This window comes from Falco rusticolus, chromosome 3, assembly GCF_015220075.1.
Source record: "Falco rusticolus isolate bFalRus1 chromosome 3, bFalRus1.pri, whole genome shotgun sequence".
Classification (NCBI taxonomy): Eukaryota; Metazoa; Chordata; class Aves; order Falconiformes; family Falconidae; genus Falco; species Falco rusticolus.
The window spans coordinates 95418858-95442738 of record NC_051189.1 but is presented as its reverse complement, the minus strand read 5'-3'; the positions used below and the strand labels follow the sequence as shown (position 1 = coordinate 95442738).

At 40.8% G+C, this 23881-nt stretch overlaps 1 long non-coding RNA gene across 1 annotated transcript; it reads right to left on the bottom strand.

The window, feature by feature from the left end:
• Positions 1-2137: 2137 nt before the first annotated feature.
• LOC119143995 lies at positions 2138-23420 on the bottom strand. The gene is made up of 6 exons (XR_005102920.1): positions 23043-23420; positions 17676-17798; positions 16078-16186; positions 11835-12077; positions 4167-4275; positions 2138-2402 (listed from the first exon to the last, which is right to left on the bottom strand). It is a non-coding gene; the product is annotated as an uncharacterized LOC119143995 (long non-coding RNA).
• Between the last annotated feature and the right edge of the window lie 461 nt (positions 23421-23881).

Sequence of the window (23881 nt, the reverse complement as noted above, 5' to 3'; positions counted from 1 at the left end):
TGCTATCATTATGGTTTTAATTAGTAAAGGTTACACCGGCTGCATCTATTGTTTCAGTAAAGTTTGGGCCACAAAGTTCACATGGTCACACTGAGCCGAAAACAGTGGTTATCAAGTAATCAAGCTAAGCACATTTGTTGCAATTACAGCTCCCTATTTGTTTTATTCACACTCACCTTCCTCCCCTGCCTTCCCTTCCCCCGAGCCCCACCGCCAGCTTACCAGCCTGCAGCGGGACTGTTGCTTTGTTGTGAGCAGTGACCCTGCATCATGTAGACAGCTGAATTAAGTCCTATCGCTGTACCGATCTAAAGTGACATTTTGACAGGGGCGACACGGGTGTACCTTGGCAACGAGGCTGCGGTAAACGATGTTACAGCAAAGAGACACCATTTAAACGGACAAAGCACATTGTTTGTAGCTGTGCCGCATTGAGTTCAACCTCAAGCCAGGCTGCTCTTAGCCGGAGGATTCAAATGCCAGAACTGACTGAGAGTTCTTCCTGTGCCAAAACAATAACGATAGATAAAAAGGGATTTGGACATTCTTCCCCTTTCACTTCATCCCGACTCTAAAGAAACAAACAGCTTGATCATACAGGCATGCAATCAGGTATTTTGAAATAAAAGTGCACACAGAAGACTGAAATTGTAGAACAAATTCTGTTCTCAGTTGCACTGGCAATGGTCACATGTAAACTACATCAACATTTTGGCCCCTGCAACTTAGCAGAACTTCCATCTTCTACTGGTAAAAAAGGTTATGTCTGATAACCTACATAAAGTGATTATTACCTGATACATTGCTCCATATGGCTGTTTTCTTATTTACATTTCACCCATCTTGGACTGTGCCATTGAGCAAGTCCATTTTACTTCTAGATTCAGCATGTCAAGTTTTGGTTCTTAGGAATTAGCATGAGGTACTAATGCTCAGATCACTGCAATGAATGCTGATATTCAAGCTTTTCAATAGGTTAGTTTAAAATGGCTTATTAATTGATTGAATTCAATACCTGGAAACTTAGATGGGTAGTCTTACCTATTTAAGCCTTGCCTGGTTCCATTTATTTATGCCTTTTAGAGGTTCAGCTTACTCATAAGTGTAGTTTGCCACTCCACTCTGCTTTTCACGGTCTTTAACCCACAACATTAAGAGTACTTCAGCCAAGGTTCTTTTTGTTTGTATTCTGCCCCAATAACCCATTAAGTCCTATGCTTTTCTCAGAAGCAAAATGAAGATCAGAATCTCTTTCTCTGTCTTTTATGCTCTATTTATGAAAAATCAGTTTTTCTCATAATTAAATGACACTAGAACTGTGGAGCCTAAACCAAGCTGCCACCATGATTCACAGAAAAAAAAAAAAAAAAAAAAAGCAGGGGCTTGCAACACAGCTATTTACAACAGCCTGGCACACAGCACACAACCTGCTCTCCTGCTTGCACAGTCAAGGATGTGCAAGCCCACATTTGACCTTAGCTTCATGGCAGGCTAAGAGTACACGTGTGGTTTGGTACTCGGGGGACACAGGGCAGTTGTTAAGGCCCTTGAGCATCTCTGGAATGGAACCAAACCAGGTGACCCAAAGGTGCCTTCCTGGAGCAATAGCCTCTTCCCAGAGACCAGCTTCTCTTCTTTAACTTCCCCCATGAGTTTATCTCTCCACAGCTTCTCCATATAGAGGAGCCTTAAGTAGCTCTTCTTCAGCTCTTTAGCTTGGGAGAAAAGGATGCCAGCTATCTTGAAATCCAGCAGTGAGCCTTCCATCAAAACCTGTTTAACACAAGGTGTATTCATGGGCCACACAGGTCTATTCTTAGCAGAAAACTTCGTGTCTGTCACAGGATAGTTATCTTCTTTTTCATAAATGCAACCACAGAAAAATCACATTCAGTTTAATTAAACAGTAAGCTTCACCCTTTTCCCAAGAATTAAAGAGGTTTCAAATACGGTGGCAAAACCAGACTTCTCTAGATCTCAGAACAAATGAAGCCAAGGCCCTGGAGACAACTATTCTTGGAATCCCCCCCCAAAAAATTAAGGAAAAAGATGTAGGCAATTCTATGATAAGAGATCAGAGGTCAGATCTGATAGAGCAAACGGACTATTTTTGTTCTTTCTCAAAAAACAAGCAGGACGATCTGGTCAGGATTCCTCAAAAAAATTGTGCAAGAACTAACTTTCTTCAGAAACAGAATGGCAGGTAGTATCCCTCTTCTCAAGCATCTGTTCTGCTTTCCCAGCTAATGTATTTTTAAGCACAGTATTGATCAGCTTTGATTCAATAGCAAGTTTTCCTGTGACTACTCACCCATAACGATGAAGATTTTTCCTCTTCAAATGCAAATAAGCAGCAATATAATTTCAGAACAGTAGGTATCAAACCATACGATGACTTGTACCTGGAAATTAACAGTTCAGAAAGAAAAAGAAAAAAATATTATTTATTCTTAATAAAACCAGATTTAAATACTTCTCTTTTTTTATACCTACTTTTTTAATGCCATCCCTGACCTTCATACTAATAATGGCTGTAGGTATCTAAACTGGGTAGCTGATAGAGACACAAAGAGGTTCAGAACCAAGTTACAGGGTGCTGTGCTGTAACGCTGGCTGGTGACTCAGCCCCACGCAGCTGATTGCTCACAGTGGGATGGGAAAGAGAATCAGAAAAGTAAAAGTGAGAAAACTCATGGGCTGAGATAAAGACAGTTCAACAGGCAAAGCAAAAGCCATGCACACCAGCAAAGCAAAACAAGGAATTCATCCACCAGTGCCCATGGGCAGGTGGGTGTTCAGCCGTCCCCAGGGAAGCCGGGCTCCATCGCCCATAATAGTGACTTGGGAAGACAAACATCCCCACCTGCCTTCTTCCCCCAGTTTATGACACCATATGGTATGGAATATCCCTTTGGCTAGTTCGGGTCACCTGTCCTGGCTGTGTCCCCTCCCAATTTCTTGCCCTCTCGCTGGCAGGGCTCGAGGAACTGAAACGTCTTTGACTTAGTACAAACATCACCCAACAAGGACCAAACCTATCGGTGTGCTATCAACACTGTTCTCACACCAAATCCAAAACACAGCACCGTACCAGCTACTAAGAAGAAACTTAGCTCCGTCCCAGCTGAAACCAGCACACAGTGGTAAGTACCAGCCATATTTCATTTAACTCTGTGTGAAACACCTAGTTTGCCTGACCTCAGCAACCTTTTGTGTTTCTTTTAGAGCACAGAACAGTTTCCATTTTCTTAAAAGTGGTGCCACTAATGGAAAGAACTCAGTGCTACTCATTGAGCATGATTTCTAATACAATTCATCTGTCACTAGAGCAAATTTGTAGCACAATGAAAAATGAGTGGCGTAGTTTCGTACTGGAGACTTTTCACTAGCTATTTCATTCCTGTGGTCTGAAAATGCTTATAATTAAATCTGACAGACACAAGAAATTACTTAACATGAGGCTCACACAACACAGGCTCCCGAGAAAGGCCAGAACAGCAGATACTCCCGTTTCAGGCTCCTTTTGCTTCTCGATGAACAGTGACACGAGCATGTTATTGCACGAGCACTATTTATTGATTGAATGACTCCAGGCTCTGGTACAGTCTCCTCACATGAGGCATTCGGCTGCCGCGAGGCTATGCAGCACGGAGGAGGGCGGCACGGGAGGCAGGATGCTATCCCTGTGCCAGCTAGTGAGCACCAGGGTACCCTACAGCTGACATACAGGTGAAAAAAGACTGCGTCCACTTTCTGCCCCTCCTGGCAACAATGCTAGGTTCTGTTTGTTTTCCATTTCTCCACCTCTTTCACACCAACCACAGAGTAAGAAAGGAGCATAACGGAGAGACCTTGGGAAGTTCTGACAAACCAAGCTTTTATTTTTGAAGCTGCATCTGCATCCACGATTTCTGCAAGTGCACGGTGAGACCAACAGGAGGACAAAGAGGCACCTGGAAAGTACAACGTTATTCCACTGCCTTCGAGTCAGCTTCTCAATTCTTTCCTTTGTGTGCAAGAGTTCAATGAGCCTAAAAGAGTATTTCTTATTAGAAATGTTAAGAACTGCTTAAAAAAAAACCCACAGTGGTGTAGGAGCAGGAATCAGAATTTTGCATAATGGATACACAAATATTTTAACAGTGAAGCTGGTGACGTCGACTTACTTTTTACTCCACAACTTGCTTTTGCTTTCTTCCCTTATGGTCTTCTGTGTGTTGTACATATGCTCTTCCAGTGTGAGGTTGTGGTGGCAATATGGACAGCAGCCCTCACCTGCAACAATAAGTGAGCCTTTACTTACACCGTCTATATCCCATGCCCCTTAAAGATGCCGAATTGTTTGCTTGTGTGGTGGTGTTTTTTGAGGAGCATGTGACTTAGAAAACATGCTTGCTTGCTCAAAATGCTGAACAACTTCACAGTGTCTCACAGGGAGGAAATATAACTAATAGTCATCTTTTTAAACTGGCACATGAGTAGCAATAGTGCCTCATGCAGTGTAATTGCTGCTGTTTCAAAAGGTGACTGTAAGCACGGATGCCTATATGGCACCCTGCTGGCTGTATGCTATTTGAAAGTTGCTGTGGTTTTGTGTGATTTTCTTTTTTTTTTTTTTTGCTTTTATCTTCTCTGTAAAAGCAACAGTTTGACTTTAAAGCAGAGCCTGGCAGGCAATTTAACTTACCAGTGACAAAACTGCGGTCTCTTATAGTGTCTGATATCAGAAAAGAGCAAAGAAAAGGGAGATAAATTCTGAGAATTATAACCCCCCCAAATTCTAAATTCCTGTGGCTCTTCGTAAAAAGACAGCTATGCAAGGCAGAAGCAGACAATTCATTTCTTCTGAATCATTTATTACTGCCATTTCCCCAAGCAATGTATCTAGATTATCCACTGTCACCTCAAACAGGTTCACAGGGTGATGGGTTAACTCGGGTTGGGGGGAACCTAAGGAGATCACTCCTGCTAAAGCAGAGGCAGCCATGAACATGGGGGTTTTAAAAAACAAATCTCCCACTCCTTTTTGTTTATATCTTAAACACCACATGCAACTAGAAAGCAGCCTCCTTCTCATCCAGCTTTTGAAAACAAATACATCTTAATGTTTTGGGTTTTTTCCCTGTTTAAAATACAAGGGTATTTATTTAACGATGACAGAACATGAAGCTTTCCTATCATCCGGTACTCAGAGGAGGATGCAGGGAAAGAAAACCCTCTCTTGGTAAATAGATACATTAGCACATACAAGAGAGGACATGTGGTGACAATGGAAATGCTGATATATGATTTGTACCAGTTAACTCCAGGGAAAACAGGTAAAGCCTGCTATTGCTTTCAACAGAGTTATGGTTTTACCATATGGAATTACAATGATGTAAACCCAGACTAAGTGAGCTCATAATTCGTCTTTTAAATCTAGTCAAAAGACGTGTTGGGGAGAGGTAACATTGACCAGTAATTATGGTTTGACTGAGACAGTATTACAAACGAGAAGTAGCAGAACAGCTCAGAAAAAAAAAAATTCTCCACTAACCCAAACCTCCCTCAAACCAAAATCTTTATTTGCAGATCTCACTTGGTTTGCCATGCTGTTGTTCACATATAGCAAACTTGACTTTAAGCCCAGGAGAGCTTAAGAGTTCCCAGGAAAGAAAGTGGCTCAACAACAGAGTAATAAAAAGCTAAGAAACTCCGCATCATGCGCTGAGCTCGGAACCGAATGTCTGCCCAGGGAGTGAGCTAATGCACAATGTGATGAAGTAGGAAGTTGCTAATGACAGACAAGCTCCAAACTGAATTGTTACTGGGGAGTCTCAAGTGCCTATCAGATGAAAAAATAATTGCAGCAAAGGAAAATATAAGAAAACATCAGGAAAAGAAAAAAAAAAAAGACTATTCTTATGCTGTATTGGATGTGGAATGGTCTCCCCTAGCGAAGAGCATTTGCCTCATATCTTGAGTCACTTTTCCAAAGTTTTGTTAAAACAATTGTAAATACACCTCTTAAAAAAAACAGAATTGCATTGGCGGGGGGAAAGACACAGTAATCCAAAGGGTCTTTTCTATCTCTAATTACCATGACCTCAGCTGGACATGCCCAAAAACTTTTAGAGAGGAATGTGTGTTAACATTTACATGAGGACATGGGCCCCTGGGGAGATGAATGCATAATTGCTCCAGCAAAGAAACACCACCTAACTAGTCAGGAATGAAAAGACATTGTACACACAGCCAGTATTAGTCCAGTCGGGAAATTTCTTGTCTTTTCTTATTTTTTAATTACCATCAGCAGCCTCCCAGTGTAATCCAGGTGATCAATTTCAACTATGTTTCCTAGCCCAGTTAGCAAGGAACCTCCCTGATTTCAAGTCTCCTTAAAGTTCAGATTAACAGTTTAATTTAGCAATATTTTATAATGATTAAAAAAAAAAAAAACACAACAAAAACAACAGATAAGCAAAAGGCTCTTTTGGGAAGAAATTGCAGCATGTTTCAGATATTCTTTTCACTGAATATGCCCGCCCTCCAAAAAACAATGCCCATAGTAATCAGGGTTGACTGAACTCCTATTGTTAACACTACTTAAATCAAAAAGAATTTTTCAAGCAGCGTTATAAATATTTATATGTTGTCTACTGGAACATTTTTAGCTGCAAAAAAAAGCTTTTGGCAAAAATATTTCTATTTTTGCTTAGTTTTCTAATCATAAAGAATTTCATTTTTTTAATATAAAATTGTTACCAAAGGTTTTCAGAAGCATTATATGTAAGTTTTTTGTTTACAGCTTTCAATTCAACAGGCACATAAAAATGTCATGAGAGATTAAAAAAACCAACAAACTTCAAACCACATCCATTAAACATTTCCTGAGAGGGAAAAGGAATTACTGACATTTTTATTGTTTTATTTTTAATAATAAGAAAGCACAACTGTTTTGTTTCAACAGCAAGTTCTGAGGACTTGTCAGAACAAACATTACTAAGCACTAACGTGCTGATAGTTGACTGCAATTACATTCAGCCTTCCTAACTGAAGAGCTTATTGGTATAATCAATGTAAATCTACGTGGTTAAACCAAATTGAAGGATTAACATCAAAATCAGCACGGGATCATATAACCAGATGAAACCGTAGGCATACTACATCACTGGCTTTTAGTATCCGAGGCAAAGACCTGGGAATAATATCAAGAATGGAGTTTTGAGCAAGGTGAGGAGGCTTCCCTGGCCTCAGCTTGACATGGAGCTGAAATCAGGGAAAGGTTTTGTAGTTTTAAAGGTTTTTTTGCACCCCAAAACCTGCCCACCACCATCAAGGCAGCGCTCAGCCCTGAAACTTGCTGAGACTGAAAGCACTGGAAAAGCACTTAACCTGCAGACATAAGCCTCTGGCTCTCGCTATCAACATTGTCAGTGCTGAAGATAAATATCTGAAGAGAACAAAATTTACAGTTTGGGATTTTTCTGGTGTTGAAATGATAAGGGAAAAAAATCCTGCCTGGTACTCCGCAGTGATATAACTTTTTTTTTTAGTCATTAATAGCATCCAAATTGCCTTAAAAGCTATGATAGGGAAAGGGTAATTTGAAAGAAAGATCAGAGTATGAACTTCTACCCAGTCTCTGAGGGAGGTGGAGATTTTTTTATTATCATAATCATCATTACTTTGTTATTGTCTTGAGATTAGCCTTAACGACAAGAGCTATTTTTGAAACCAAAACAACAAGTGAAAAATCCTTGGGTAGAGAGCCAAGGTTTCCTAGGGCACTGTTCCTTAGCTTGGTATTTAGACATTCTAGAAAACACTTAAAAAAATAAGTAAATTGCTTTATAGCTTTTTTCTTTAAAGCAATATAGCTGCTAGCCGCAGTGCAACACTGCTCGGTGAGGCTGAACCACACCTGGGGTGGAGATGCACATCTGCAGCGGAGCTTGGGGTGGCAGCTCCAGCATCAGCACCGCTGCACCAGCATCAGCACCAGCATCAGCACACCTTCCGCACCCTGCAGAGGGACCACAGCCCTGCCAGGGGCACCTTTTGTCTGTGCCTCAGGATACTCCTTGCCCTCCAGGTGAGGGAAAGGGCTTTGGTCAGAGACCCACCCAACCATGCTTTTTTACCATCCTTAACTGCTTAGCAGCATCTCTAATCCCAGATATGCAGCCCAAGTAGAAGTGCAGTAGGTACAATAAATCGCTCCTTTCTTCTCTTTTCCCTAAGAGACCCTTGACAACTCTATAATTTGGATCTTATGCTTTATATTGGCCAGCCTATACCCACTAAAAGCATGATTATATTTTTTTTCCTGAAGTCACCATAGGTCTATACACTGCAGAGACTTCACATGTACACTCATATATGTAAGTATCCTACAAATCACCATACACATGCATATGCTCCCTGCAGACTGTGTTTGCACACAAGCAATGCTCTTCTAAAACGCAGCTAGACTGTTTTTTGAAAATATCAAACTTAGTAGATTGCACAAGATAGATGCATATCAGCAAGGAATTTAAGTATGTACCCCAACTTTAACTCATTGAAAACAACATGTGTGCAGCTGAATATATGTTTACCCATCTTGCTAAACTGGAAACTGTAAGATTTGCAAGGAACTGCTACAAAATAAATTAGGAATTTCTTGTTCCATTTTCTCAGTTGGGAAGGCATAGTTAAAGATTGGAATGGCAGTGTAATGAATGTAAGATGAAAGATATTTTTCTGTGTCATGAAAATTCTCATGAATAAAAAAATTACAACTGACGTTTTTTCTAGAGATGGTTAGGGAAATTAAAGAGTTTTTGCTATCAGCAAAATGTGTTTTTTAGAGGGTCATTCCTCTGTGTAGGGGAGATAGTGGGCACCTGTTCCCAAAAATATAATGGCTTGACTTGTGTCCTTAATTAAGATAATTAAGTGCATACTGGATTAAAAATGCTGTTCTACAGGGATCCTGCCAAGCCTACAAATGTCTTAATGTCTACAGTGTTACCATTCAAGAACTGCAAGATGGTTTGGCAATGAATTCCTAAAAAGGGATTGTTTATTTTCTTCCCCTCAAAACTCATTTTTTAAAAAGCCTAAAATAAAAAGGCACACAAAAAAAACCCTGGCATCTGCCCAACTGTATGTTGGAAATAAATTATGAATTTGCACTTTGCAAAGTGCAAATTCAGCCCGTGTTTTGGAAGCCAGGGGTTTTATGGGTTGCCCTTTGTGTGTCGCTGAGCTCCTCTGCACCTGTTTCATACTGTACATACTTGGAATTTTTCTGTATTCTTTATCATTTCAAAGACAGGAATATAAACAACCCTGCTTTTCCTGCGATGACTGCCTCTCTGTGTGTATGTATATGCATCACTGAAACTTCCTAGACTCCAGTGCTGTTTTCTCTTGCCAGACACCCCTGTGGGTCTTCCTGAACAGCAGGCACTTTTTCAATAGCAACTTGGAGATACTGGCGGAGAACAGAAGGTCATTTTCTAAGACAGGATGCCAAGAGGACAGGAATTGAATGGTGCTGGCTGGCCACGAGACGCCATGCAAATCAAGAATGCAGTGTGGTCCCCAGGGAAATAGTTTATGAGCCTGGAGTATATGATAAACCTGCAACCAAAGCCTTCTTAGGCAACTGCGATAACAATGTGTCACATTCCAGAGCAGTTAAAAACAAAGGTTGTAAAAGCCCCTGCAAAGCAGCATTCCCTTAGACATTTGGGCTTTCAAGGAAAAGGAAAGATTTGGCAAGTTTTGTCACTTCTGGCTATTTTCTGAAAACAAAACAGAACAGTTTAGGGTTAGTCCCTCTCAAAACCCCCAAGCAAGTAACAGCAGAAAGCAGTTCTAAGATTCGCTAATCTTTAACAGGTTAAAAAATACGTATATGCACCCACAACACTGAAAATTAAGTAAATGCCACAACACAAGTGGTAAACGGATATTTCCATAGTATATTACAAATAACTACCTGCCTGAATGTAGTGTTAGCCACCAGCTAGGAAGATTAAACCCATGTCTTTAAATTAGCTTTCATACCCTGTTCATTTAAGCATCTTTCATAGATAAGGAGTCAGTTCATTGCTGTTCATAAATTGAGCATCAACAGTCCAAGATACTTGCTGCTTCTATTTGCCATTGCGCAGTGACTAGTCTGTGCAAACAAGCAGATCATGAATTAACTGCAACGAGTATTTGTTGTTCACCATTAATTATTGATGTTGACTGACTGGCCAAGTCCCAGGCTGCGGGAGACAGGCTTGGATGGAATGGGAGACCAAACAAAACACCCTTGTGAAGGTGACAGACAAAATCCTGCCATGCATGTATGAAGTATGTGATGCAGCAGATTTCACAGGAGAAGCATGACTCATGGTGTCCTAAGAACCGAGGAAGGAAAGATCAAGAGTGCCTCAGAATTCAGAAAGCAAATACATTGCACTTTTGTGAATCAGATCAAGTTTACTACCTCACTCTGCTTTCAACCTTGAGGTTTGCTGCTTCCCTTTCAGATCCGAAGCACCCGAAAGCTCATTTGCTTCTTTGTTCCAGATATTCCTGCCAATAGCAGTACAAACTACACAGATCTTTCTGGTGTTGCTTTGTAAAAATTCTTTGATATCATCAAAGATCAGTTCTCCCGAGCACAGTATTACAGTGCACCTCACAACACACCACTTCAACAGCAGGATAAAGGCCTTTGTGATGGAGATGATTAGCTGAAGTGTACAAACAAACAGCCAAAAAAATGCAGAGCATAAGAGCAGAAAAATAGTTTGGAAAAAAAGCACCCAGATTATTCTATGCCAGGTAAGAAAGCTGTATTTAAAAAAAAAACCAAAACAAACAAAAAAAAAAAAACACCCAACAACCAAAAAAAGTGCTGGGAAGACAGCCAAGACAGCAGCTGTGTCAAGGCTATGTCTTTCACAGAGAACCCAAGAATTAGTAGAGCTGTGAAGTCAGGCTAAGGGAGGCACTGCCTCCTTAGTCTGCAAAGGCATCCAGAATGCCTACATGGGTGAGTACAAAACACACATCCACAACAGAAAACAGCTACCAAGAGAGCCCCTAGGAAAGGATCTGCTGCGCAAGTGTGTAACGCTGACCAGAAAACCATCAAGGTTCAAATGCAGTGGGTGTCCTGCACAGTAAGCTCTCTCTCTGGCACTGTTTCTTAAGGCATCTTTTTGCCTGGCTGTCAGTACTGCTGTTTATGTAGTGCTTTATTTCTAACACCATTTACATGACAACCTCTCACAGACCTCAGAAGGCACTGTTTAGACTACCATATTTAAAAAATTAAATAAAGATTAGCAAGTTACCAGGCATTCTCATCTTGCAAGGACCGAAAATTATCCGCAAGCGCTCTAGCAGCCTCTAATTAAGAATACCAAAAGTGTCAGCCTGATCACAGAAAGTGCTAAAAAGCTATTTAACAAGTGCAATTTGCCTGCATAACTGTTTCCTGAAGAAAAAGCCAAAGGTTGCGATTAATTCTGCTTTCTGTTTTCAGCAGTGCATTTAAGGCGATCAGCCCTTTGCTTCACTGGTAACCCACATACTGACAAAGCTTTCCCCTTCTCCTCTGCCCCACAGCTGTGCTTCCGAAGGAACACGGAGCCAGAGAAATAAAGTTGCAATGTCACTCACCCGCTTCCATAGGCTGTTCCTTCCCCCCCCTCCCCAAACAACGTCTGTCCACAGCAGTGTGCCCGCTCTGGAGAGACAGCAGAAGCTGTCCGGCCAACGGGCAGTTGAAAGCGCTTCGTGGTTTGGGAAGTCGGGATGTTCTGCTGTTCCCATGACCAGAGCGAATGCAGCCCTCCAAGTACCTGAGCCAGGCAGGAATCACGGGTCTCCTTCCCTCCATCCCACGCCCCCTCCACAGCTCCCAGGCAGCCCGGTGGTTTTCCACTGAAGTTCAAATCTCCAGGTGATTCTTCCGCTCAGATTTCTCGCAGGCCCCAGAGATGAGTCTGAATCCCACGTTCAGATTTGCAACCTCAGTTTTCCCCAGCATTCAGAGTTGCTCACGGGAAAAACAAGGACAGCACATTGGAATGGTGAAACAAAGCCTGCAAACAGAAATAGATCAATTTTCTGTGCAGATACCACTTATAGCTGAACGTATGCATTAATCACAAATCTATTATAGAGTCAACTCTTGGTTTCTGCTTCCTCATGCTAAAAAAACATCCTACACAATTATTTCCTATATGATTCTTTCCTTCCTACCCACCCCAGCCACTGCCCTTCCTGGTAGCGTGCCAGTTTTGTTATTGTTCAAAGGTGAAAAACAAAAAAAACTACCCCAGGAACTCACTTTGGCCAGGCTTCACCTAAAATGTTTAATTTAAGAAGAGTGAAGCAGCCTGGTACAGGGGCCTCCACACAGGGCCAGTAGCCCTGACACGGCACAGAAAATCACACAGATCACCCTTCCTTCCATTCGCTTTACAGTGATGGAGCTGACAGTCCTGCAAGTACAGAAAGCCGCTCACATTCAAGAAAGTTAAAAATATGCACTTACACTTGTGATTAACTTCCAGGCAAATAATAATGAGGTTGCCATGAGGATGCCGTGGGGTTTGAGAATAAAAAGGGGAGTGAGCCATTCAGTCCTGAATGGAAGTGATGCTTCCCTCCCACATAGCCTCAACACACAGCTAAAGATTTTCTCCATTTATACAATTTGTGGAAAAAATTTGACTAGGCATCTAGGTTGCCCAGGGGCAACCTACAGCTTCTGTAAAGCCACCTACAAAATGAAGCTGAATAATGAAGCTCTGATTATTTGTACCAGCTGGAGACCTGCTCCCCCAAGGATCATTGGCACTCTGTAAAAATCCCACTGTTGAAATTTCACGCTTCCCTTTTCAGCTTACAAGATCAATGTCCTGGTGCTTTGTTTTATTTTATTTTTTTTTTCTAAGAAAATAAGCATCAACTGTATGGAAGCGAATTAGCCTTCATTCAAAATACGTTTTGCAAAAGGTCTGATTTTATTCAGTGCCACCCAGAAGACAGACAGTGATCTTATATATGAGAGTGATCTTATTATATATGAGAGCCGGATCTATTGTCTAGGTTTAATTAGCTGATTATTAAACTTCCCATTTCTGTTATTGCAGATCCTTAATTCATTTCCTAGCACGATGTGCTTTAAAAAATGTTTTCCAAAGAAAGCAGAAGACATTTCTATTCATTCTAATTGTTCAGGAAATTAAAACATGCCAAATATTTTCCAGCTAATTAGCTTGAAATACCTCATTTCTCACTGCTGTAACTGACCTGTAACATCTTTCTCCCTCTCTCTCTAAATCACCAACTGCTCGTTTGCTTCCTTTCACCATCCCACATCACTCAGCAACCTTTTCCACTGGACATTCCCTCTCACCAGTTGTTCATTTGCCCATAAGAAAACATACCCTAACCGACACATTGGGCTTTTTTCTTTCCAGATATTGATCATGGTGTACTGCTGGTGATGGCAAAAGTCACTTCTGGAGGACTAGAAGGTGCTGCTTCATCTAGGCGAAGGGCGGTAGGGGTGTGCAACATGCCACCACACTGCCGGCACAGCTAGGTAGAACGGTGAACAACTGCTACTTCATTTTCACTGGATTCTTTAAATATTGTAAACGTGGAGAGTGGGAGGAAAGGTGAAAAGTTTTAGGACTTTGTCATTGCTGCTTTAGCCAGTCATTAGTGTGATCAAACACTTTTTGGAAGGCATCTGGGTCTTTAGATATCTCTGTCAGCATCGTATAGGACCCATCAATTAAGTCTCCCGCAAGCTGACCATTAGCACACCAGTTTCAGATGTTGGTTTTAACAACACTTGTCTACACATAATCTAGGTGAACCATTCCCACCTAATTGTGTATGCAGACCCTCTTACTTCAGAATTAATTATTTTTCAACCTAATTTCACATCATGGAAAACATCCATAGGAAGCCAGGCCCTACACATCTTACCTTGCAAGCCCCTCTGGTTTTTGAAGAGTTTGAGATTCTGCCTGTCCATAGGCAATTTGTTTATGTAGCCGTTGCACATGGTATGTTTTATCCTTCACCAGAGCCTGAACCGCTATCACAAGAGTAAAGATTTAAAACTAAAGTTGACCTCTACTTTTGACACTGGATCAATGCACCCATGAAGCGTGCAGCAACAACGAACGAGTGAAATGCATTTGTTAATGTATGGTTTGCTTTTACTGCTGCTTCAGCAAAACATGGAGCGCTTGCTTACAAATGTCAGTGGCACGAAGCATCTACCCAAAAGTCTATCTATGAAAATAAATCAGAGCCTGTTTAAAATCACTGTAATTCTCCTGAAGGGCTTGCAAATGCTATTCAGTAATGAGAGAGGGAATACTCTCTCTACACATAAATAAGATGCCACAGAAAATAGCAATGGAACTTCCTCATATTTCTCTTCCCTACCCCTTCAGCCCTTGTGATACCACTGCCCCGGGAAAATGAAGAAAGAAAATTTCTTCTTACAGGAAGAAACTGCCAAGCCCGTTCAATACACATAATCTTTCAAAATACACTAATAGCTTCTTCTGGTGGCATTTGCAATACGAACAGTCATCTGCAAAGGATGAAATCATCAATATATTTCAAAATACATCCTGGGTCATTGAAAAGTTTTCAAATGGCATGAGTGTCTGGGGTTTTTGGTGGTGGGGTGTTTTTTTTTCTTATTATTTTTTTCTTTTGAAGTGTCATTTGGCTTAGGAAAAATGTACCAGAGATTTTAGGATATGTAACTCATCAAAAGTAAATTTAAAACACTATATTTGCTAACTAAAGCTGTGATAGTGCTCATCTAGCTAAGGAATATTGTCAACTTAAGCCATTATCCTAGAACTGCTGTTTTCTAAAACAGCCCCAGGTCTCAGAATGAAACATGAGGGCACACCAACAGATCTTTTCCCCTTTCTCCACTCTAGCTGCAACACAATGGTCTCGTGGCAGTAAAGCAAATGAATAACAATACCCTGTAGACACCCTTGCAGAAGTCTTCCACATCTTCATCTTGAATTTCCCTACTGCTCCCTAGCAGATTGCCTTTCCTAGAGTACCAAGGAACAAGGAGGAGAGATTTTGCTACTCTATGCCCAAATGATTCCTAAAAACCAAGAACTACATTCTCTGTACAGATGCCCTTTTGTCTGGCATGAGTCAGTTATCCCCTTTCTCTTCTATAGCTAAAAGAGTCATAAATGCATTCAGACAGCTACTGCACATCCTTAGGGCACCTGGAAAAAGGTTCCCATGGGTAGGGAGCAAACAATAACTTTGCTTGCCCTTAGTATAATATTGGGTTTTCTTTTAATTCTTATCTTGCATAGATTTTATTTTTAAAAGTTCGTTTTAGGCTGTTTGATTTCTGTCTCAAGCTGCATGAAGGAAAGGTTCTCTTTTCCATAGCCCATTTAAGGAATCCAGCCGATAAGATGCAGCCAAAAGCAAATTTGGAGAAGAGAAATATTTGACAGTGCTTATGCTTAACATCGTATTTGTAATATCAACTGTCCCAGGCAGCCCAAGACAAATAATTTTGGATATTTTGAGGCAAGCTTTATTGGAAGTGGGGGAGGAGGGGGAAATTATGCAGGGACATGCAAAAGCAGCTGTAATTCCATATCAGAACATAAATCAAACCACTAAAAAAAGTGTCATCTTAATTAAAAAATGGGAAGCCAGAGAGAAGCCTCCAGCGGGAATTAAAAGGTATTTGAAAGAAAATTATCCTCAATGGAAAAAAAGGCACATAGTCTGCACAGGTGCCAGCCAACATGCAGCATGCATATGACCTGGCAGACTACTGAAATTTAGAAACCCTTAAAAACCTGTTCAGAGCAACTGAGTAGCATCGTGTGTGATGCAGGACTGGTACGCACCAGGAATTGCTCCTTCACTCCAGCTTGCTTTACCCTAACTAGTATGTATGTATGAGACAGAGCGTGCCTAGTGGATTTTTGCTTCATATCAAAAGACCTCAGTTGGTCGCAGCAATGAAAAAAAAAAAATACATCCCGTATTTTTACTTAATCTCATACTCACTGTAAAGATTGAGTTAGAGGAGGCCAGGGGAACCAGAAGGGAGCAGGGAGCAGTGCAGGTCGGTAAGAGCCTTCCAGAAGAGCGCTGCTGCAAAACCCACATCAAGAACCTGTGAACCAGAAGGCAACAGAGTAGCACCTGTTGGTGAGCTTGAAGTATTGAGAAGCAAGCTAGCCCCAAAGGGGGTCCCACCTAAAGCTTAGGTCAGGCTTTTAGGACACACTTTATACAAAAGCAGAGACTACGCAGGTGCCGGGGAGATCTGGCAGAATATTCACTGCAGTAGAAAGGAGCACCCAAAGCTAACACTAAGTTCACTTTTTGCAGGGCTCTTTTTCACTAAGGACTAGTCATAAATGTTATGACCCACCACCTCATCCCCCAAAATTGCACATGCTTTTACATTCTCGAGCTCTCAGCCTTCGTCTTCATACAACCATACATGCCAAGCGATTCAGCCATGCCCCTATTAAATTACAGGTTTGTGAAACTGAGCCTGGAAAGGGAAATTTCCTGGCAATTACAGAAGAGAAGCTGGAAAGATCAATCGATATAACCTGGTCATGACCCATCTATTAGTCAGAGGAAGTAATTGGGCAGATAATGTTACCATCACTAATGCTTTCACACAGGTGCAGCACCAGCTGCTTCTGCTCTTTTTGGCATGGGGCTATTAGATGTTCAGCTTTAAGTCCCTAATTTAGGTATAGGGTGAAATTAGTAGGTTCAACCCTTATGAACCAAGGGAGACCAGTGTCAAACATCTGAAGGAAGGTCAGCAGAAGACTAAAGAAGCCTGATACCGGGCTGTACCTCGTCGACATTTGGTTTAAGATGTGTAATAGCCACTTCATCAAACAGCAACTATATTCTTCCAAGTCTCAAATGGACATTTTTATAGTTGGATAGGGTTCATTGTTTAGCTAACACAGAGACTTCGCTAAAAGAGACCATCCCCTTCTCTCACGTGGACATCCAAAGTCAGGGGCAACAATCCCTTGTTCAGCCATAGCTCCAGGTTTCCATACTGACTGAGGTGCTGATGGGTGCTGGGTATGCTGCACTGTTTGCTCCCAGAAGATGGCTATCAGCACTCATCCCACCTGTGCTTCCAGAACTTCAGTCTGACCTTCAGGTATGGACTTGTTTGGCAATAGATCAGGCTATATTTAGACTTTCGTTTGTTTGCTTTGTTTTTAAACATAGGCATTATTTCTTCAAAACCCACAGCTCTATGAGTTTCATGTTCAAAATTGGAACTGTTTGAACCTAATGAATTTCCTTCTACTTCTAAGGTAGTATTTTTGACAGCAGGAACAACAGCCCATCATGCAACCTGTGGCATTTAATAAATGCTTGTTTTACTCTTGCTGTTTAATTATTGGGGTAATAAATCTCTCCCTTACAGTTCATTTAAAGTACCTTTCAAACACACGATCCACATACTACATTGTTTGTGCTCAGAGGCCCCTTAGCAAAAGCAAGAACATTCAACTATTGCATTGCAGACTTCCTAGAAAACTCACTATTCAGACCTACGGTAAAAGGCAGAATATTGCTGTTCTTGGCATTGTTGTAAGTTTACAACAGGGACTCACCATTTATTTTTCCAACTGGAAGTTTCCACAGGATATCTCAAAGATGTTTATAGCTTAGATTTAACCCTGTTGAAATAATTAGTTGGATGACAGTTAGCAGAAGCACTCCAAAGAATGTGTAGCCTGGTTGGAAAAAAAAAAAACCCACAAAAAAACAAACCCACACCTTTTAAATTAAGAGATCTGAAGTATTTTTTATATTATTAACCTACTGAAATCTGTACTCAGAAGCTGACAAAAGTAAACATGAAGGTGCAACTATCCTACTGATCCAAAAAGGAATTCACTTCAAATACAAAGGCTGAAGTCCTTCCTCCTGCCCCCACCCCAACTCATTGCAGGATAATATACTATTATAAAATAAATAAAAATAGCATGAACAAACTTGTCTGCTATGTTCATTAATACTATACCATAGCATGCTTCTCAATCAAGATACAAACCGTCTGGTATAGAAGGCAGTGCAAGTGCTGCTATTTCTATTGTGACGGTGGCAAAAAGTTTCAATGAAGACTGAGATTGCACATTAAAACAAATTGTGTAAAGAAAAGCCCCTTCTGCATTCAGTCACCTAGTCTTTCTGATCCAAAACAGGGTTGAGGTTTGGGTTTTGGTATTTTGGTGTTTGGGTTTTGGATTTTGGTGGGGGGGGGGGTGGTGGTGGATTTTTTTGTGTTGTTTTTGTTGTTTTGTGGGTGGTGGCATTTGGTTTCTTTGAAAATGTATATATAAAGAAAATATATTCTACAACACCGCGTCCTCAGATCACTATGTTTGAAAACCAATCTGCCAAAAGGATAACCTGGTCTGGAAAATACTGAGCAGAAAAGTGATAATCATCAAGTCCAAGACAGACTAACTGGATGGTTCAAGTATCTGTTTTTAAGAGGTCTTCTGAGAGGTGGAGTCAGGCTTGAAGTCATAAGTCTTAAATACAAAATTGAGTGGCTCAGCCCTGGGCATAGGCAATCACTTCAATTATGTGACTCTTCAGGCAGATAAGTGAAAGTCTGGAGGTCTGAATTCTTATATCAGGAATTTCAGGCAGTTTCCTTTTCCACTGTAATAGCTAGCGGAGTTGAAGTTCACTACAGGACTGTCTGGAATCTTCCCCATGGGACATTAAGTCCTGCAAAATAGCTCTAGTTCCAGTGGGAACTGGTAAATTTCTCTTGCAGCTAACTTTGAGATATTCATGTAATTTTGACTGATAGCAGTTGCTTAGACCCACCAGTCGAGGTATTAGTTGACCAAGGCCATCTCTCTGTGCAAAGAAACTACTCTGACTGCCAAACACACGGTTAGTCCTTTGCAAAGATTAACATGCACAACCCTGTCTTGGCACTGAAGTGTTTCTTCTTCAAGTATCTCCTACCTGAAACAGAACTCTTGAAGTTCTGGAGGTGGGAGAAATGAGATATACAAGTCTATAACTCACATTAAAAAAACCCACAACCACAGACCAGCACCCTACCACCCACTGCACCGCGTTTCTCAGTGTTTGGTTTGTTGGTTTTTTTTGTGGTGGTGGGTTTTTTCCCCTCGACCAAATGGGCAATCTGTTTAACATTACACAAACTAATCACTACTGCTACCCAGAGAATGGCAGACAAGTAGGATAACATTAAAAAAGGGGTTTCTTTACTATGATAGGATGCAGTAACAAGCTGAAGGATAATTAGGTCTCTTCAATTTCCCCATCCTAAAGCTAGGGAGAAGAAAACTGCAAGAAAACCTTTGCACATCAGTTATTCTCGTAGATACAACTGCCAAAGATGCCAACTTGTTAAAGTTGGGTATGTAAGACTCAAAAGGGAATTCGTTAAAACAAAAATGTTCAGAGGACAGTAGAAGAAAAGGGTCAACAGAGCTGTAGCATGAAATTTTCCCTTTTCTTTTTTTTTTCTTTCTGTTCACAATGTTTTCTTGTGCAGGAAAATGGCCAACGCTATCTACACAAAACTGAAGAATTAGCATTTGAATTTTGTTCACATCTTAATACATCTGAAATCTCAGCTTTGGAAACACGTTTCATATTTAGAAGCAGAGGAATCTGACCAAATAGAAAGCCAAAGGGGAGTTCACTTTCCAAAACACACAATGGAATGATAGCAAGTTTTAATGCCATGGCTACACGCTGACCGAGGTGAGCCTAAAGCTGGCCTGGGGGAGTCTGAGTTGGGACTTGCACTAGCAAATACAGAAGACAAAAACATCACATCCCATTCCTGAAAAAATCCCAGTTTTACAGGCCCACTTTGTTGGTCTGTAAGAGGTGCCAAGTTAGAGCTGCACTGCATGGGAAAAAAGAAGGTGTACCGGAGCAAGCACCGGCTGGAGCAAGTCCAACAGAAGCCAAGTCTCAAGGAGAGATTCCCTTCTGTCCCAGTTTGTTGCCCACTCCCATTTTTACTGTTTCCTTACTACCTGTCACCAGGCAGAAATTTTTGCCCTGGATTTCCAAACCAACACACTACCACTCTATTCTATTTTTAAAGAACTCATTTCTTCTGCTGGTCATTTAAAAAAGTCATTTAACGTTTAAGTTTTCCAGCTCTGTATTTTCTCATCTACTCTTTAGTCTTTATTTTGACTTTTAAAAAGTATTCATGTTGTGTAGCACAATGTTAGACATGCTACCAACCATAAATAATAAATAATGCCTTCAGTACTGGGCATCATAAGCAAAGATAAAGTTGAAAGGCAAAAGATGCGGATGAATAGTTTCAGTTTGCCCTAAGCCTTTAAATGCTAAGACTTTTTACCTTTGTAGACATAATATTCAGAAGCAGCATTAAAACAGAATTATTGCTTTAGTCATTCCCTAGAAGTGCAGTGAGGGAGGAAAGGGGGAGAGAAGGGAGGAGAAAGAGATGCACAGGCTAAGCCCACCATCTAGTGACAGAACTTCAGTTTTGCAGGTGGTTTGCTTAAATATTAGACAAGTTACTGTGCCAGGGAAACAAATCATCCAAACTTCTTACAATAATAATCCTTAAATGTAAGGATTATATATATTCCTTCACGATTAGGAAGAAATTCAGAGCATATAATCTATAGCAGTGAGGTACTTAATACTTGGTTCTTTTTGTTGGCCTGTTTTAAAAACAATCAAGAACAAATATTTTCTTGCATTTGTGGAAGGTTAATTTAGCAAAGCACCTGTTCCAACATTCCCTAAACTAACAATACAGATAACAAGAAGTTAAATATTATTTGAACCTGAACATTTAAAAAATAAATTATTTTGCCATTACTCAACAGAGGCAGTTTTCTGAACTGTTGGGACCTCAAAAAACACAGAATAAGAACTCCCCGAGAGAGGAAGCATTCCTCCTCCATGAGGGCACCGGCCCTGGGCATGTACCTTCCTACAGTATGAAGATGCTTCATGAAGTATGAAAATTCTCTAGAATTTGTCCCTAATTCTTCCAGCAAAATACATTATTCTTTTCTTTCGTATCTCACTACTTTCCTTCCCTCCCCATATAACACTGCCATCATCCAAAATGGTAAACTTGAGGCGTGATCTTTGATGTAGAGACCTACATTTTTATGTTCCGAATAATAAATCTCTCCTACACACAGGACAGACGTGTCGGAAACTAGCCTTTCAGATGAAGCTCGTGTCACCTACCTTCTTGTTACTGCACTACCTTTTTCCCCCACTCCTGAGACATGCACCTTTCCTTGTTCCCTTCCTTTCACACACTACAGAGCCTTGCCATAACCCAGCGCATCCTAGTCTTGGGCACCCCATCCCTTGCACTGCCCCTCCATCCCATCTAAGTTCCATGCTTTTGCTTCAAGGTATTCCATAGCTGGTACCACTCCAGCCATCTTATATACCAACAGGGTATGTTCACCCACATCCAATGGGCTTATCATGTCGCTATCCAGCAGCCATTAACTTCTCAAACCCTGTTATGCTTTATCCTTAACCACCCAAGTTACTTAGCTTTGTGATAAAAGGTTAAATTATGGCTTTTAAAAAATAATTATTTAAACCCTACCATTTTAGCATGCCGAACAACGCTGTCTATCACCTCGTACTTCCCATCCTGTCTTTAGAGGACTGCTTTCTACCGCCTTACACTTAATCCTAGCCTGTTAGCAGCAGGTGAGCACGCTAGCACAGCAGGGGAACAGTCAGGGACTCAAGCTCTAGGCTGTCCAGTGCTAGAAACCAGGCTGCACACCTCTCCCAGGTATGGCTGAACAAAAAGTGAAGCAATGGTTCATGCTGAATAGTTAAGAGGACAACAAATAACATCTAAATCCTAGTGAGGGAGGGCACTAGGAATTGCACTACACGCAGCAGCTACGCCCAGCAAGCTTGTGAAACAGAAAGGCGTGCATTAGCTGCAGCTGCTGCAGCACTGAAGAAAGAGTGCAGGCATTAGAAACTTCCTTTTTCTGAGACAGCTTTTTTATTTTTTAATAGCTCCAAGGACAGTTTAGACAGCTCTGAAGTAAAATGCAACCAATGTACAAAGGTACTGCTCAGCTGACATTTAGGTGCTGTGCAATGGAATAGCTTTGTCTGGTCTTGGAACTCTACGCATTAAGTAGGAAGCTATATGCTCAGACAACTAATTACTCTGGCTCGCCGTCTACTGATAAAAATTTAAGCTGCTATTCCACAACAATATTTTCATTCAGCTTTCAACGATTTTTAAAAAATCTCTGCTACTGCCAAGATCTCTCACGCCTGGAATGTCAGTAATCAGTGCTATTCTGTAATCCGTCAGCGCAGTTGGGCTGATACAGGCCATAATTAATTGGGACAAATGGAACATATTTGAAATAAAAATCAGGTCTTCGTGCTCTGAATAATTTAAACACGTATCCTATTTTACAGCGGAACAAGCTCCATCTACACTACACTTCTGTGCCCAAGCTTCCTAGAAATACTTTAAAAAGAGAAATAACAAGTATTATTTTTAAAAAGAGGGTAAACCCCACACACACACTATTTACACAAGTATAGCCAGTTCAACTAAACACTGACATACATATAAATTCTGTATTATACATCTATATCCACATGTATTATGTAGACATGTTATGTATTTTATAATAAATAAAACACATTAATTTAGGGTTTTATTCTGGTAAAATTCACCTTACCAGGCTAGTTTCAGTATTTTAAAGATTAAACTATTTCTTTTGTATCAGAAAAAGTGAAACCGATTTAAAAACCTTTCTGTGAAAAGAAAATGTATCTTAAAAATAAACACATCTGATTTGTCAAGAAGGAAAACGTGCCCAAACTAGTTCCGAATGAGCTGTTTAGGCATGCTAGAAATGGCATTTGGACATCCTTCCCAGAGGGAAGGCTCCAGTTTGGGAGCAGAGATGACTTACCTCGGAGCAGCTCTGGCACTTTCCGCTCCTGCTGTACCCCTGGTTCCTGATTTGGACACAGCTCAGTTTTCCACAGATGTTCCTGCAGCGGTCAGGGCAGGCAGCCAGGCATCCCTGCTGCGGTCAGAGGCGGATCCCAAAGGTACCCAGATGTTCTGCAGAGGCACCGAGCCCACGCAGGGTACAAAATTAAAGTAGCTACTTGCTTCTGGCAGTGGCTCTGAAAGCTTAGATTTTTGCACAATATGGCACTGTATTTTACACAAGTTCTCTAGAGTTTATAATCAGAAGATTCAGGCATTGTGAATCTTTTCCTCCAGACTGATTTCCCTTCTTGTGCCTCCACCGCTTGCAATAAAATCTTAATTTGAAAGCAACTTTAATTTACAAAAAACAAACAAACAAAACCCCCAACACCCACCCACTTCCCAAAAACAAAACCAACCACCAAACCTCAAAGACACCCAGCAAAAAAACCTCCCACCACTACTTCAAGACATAGCAACCTGGTTTTTACACTCTATTTAGAGCCCCTTAAGCTCTTCATGAGAAATTAGCTACTGTGATGCCTTCTCTAAAAGCAGTACTTTCAGTCTGCATGGAAGAGATACAGATTTACTGGTGAACATTCTCAAACTGATTTAATAAAATCTAAAGCAAACAATACTAACTTTTATTTAAAGTAAGTACTACAAAGCTTACATTATACTTGGTTAAAATGGCATCTCCAAGAGGTAACAACTGATAACACTCACGGTGAATTACACTTCCTTAAAAATAAAGCACATGTGACAAAAGCAGAAATAAGTATCATCTATATACCTCAGCAGGTCAACAAA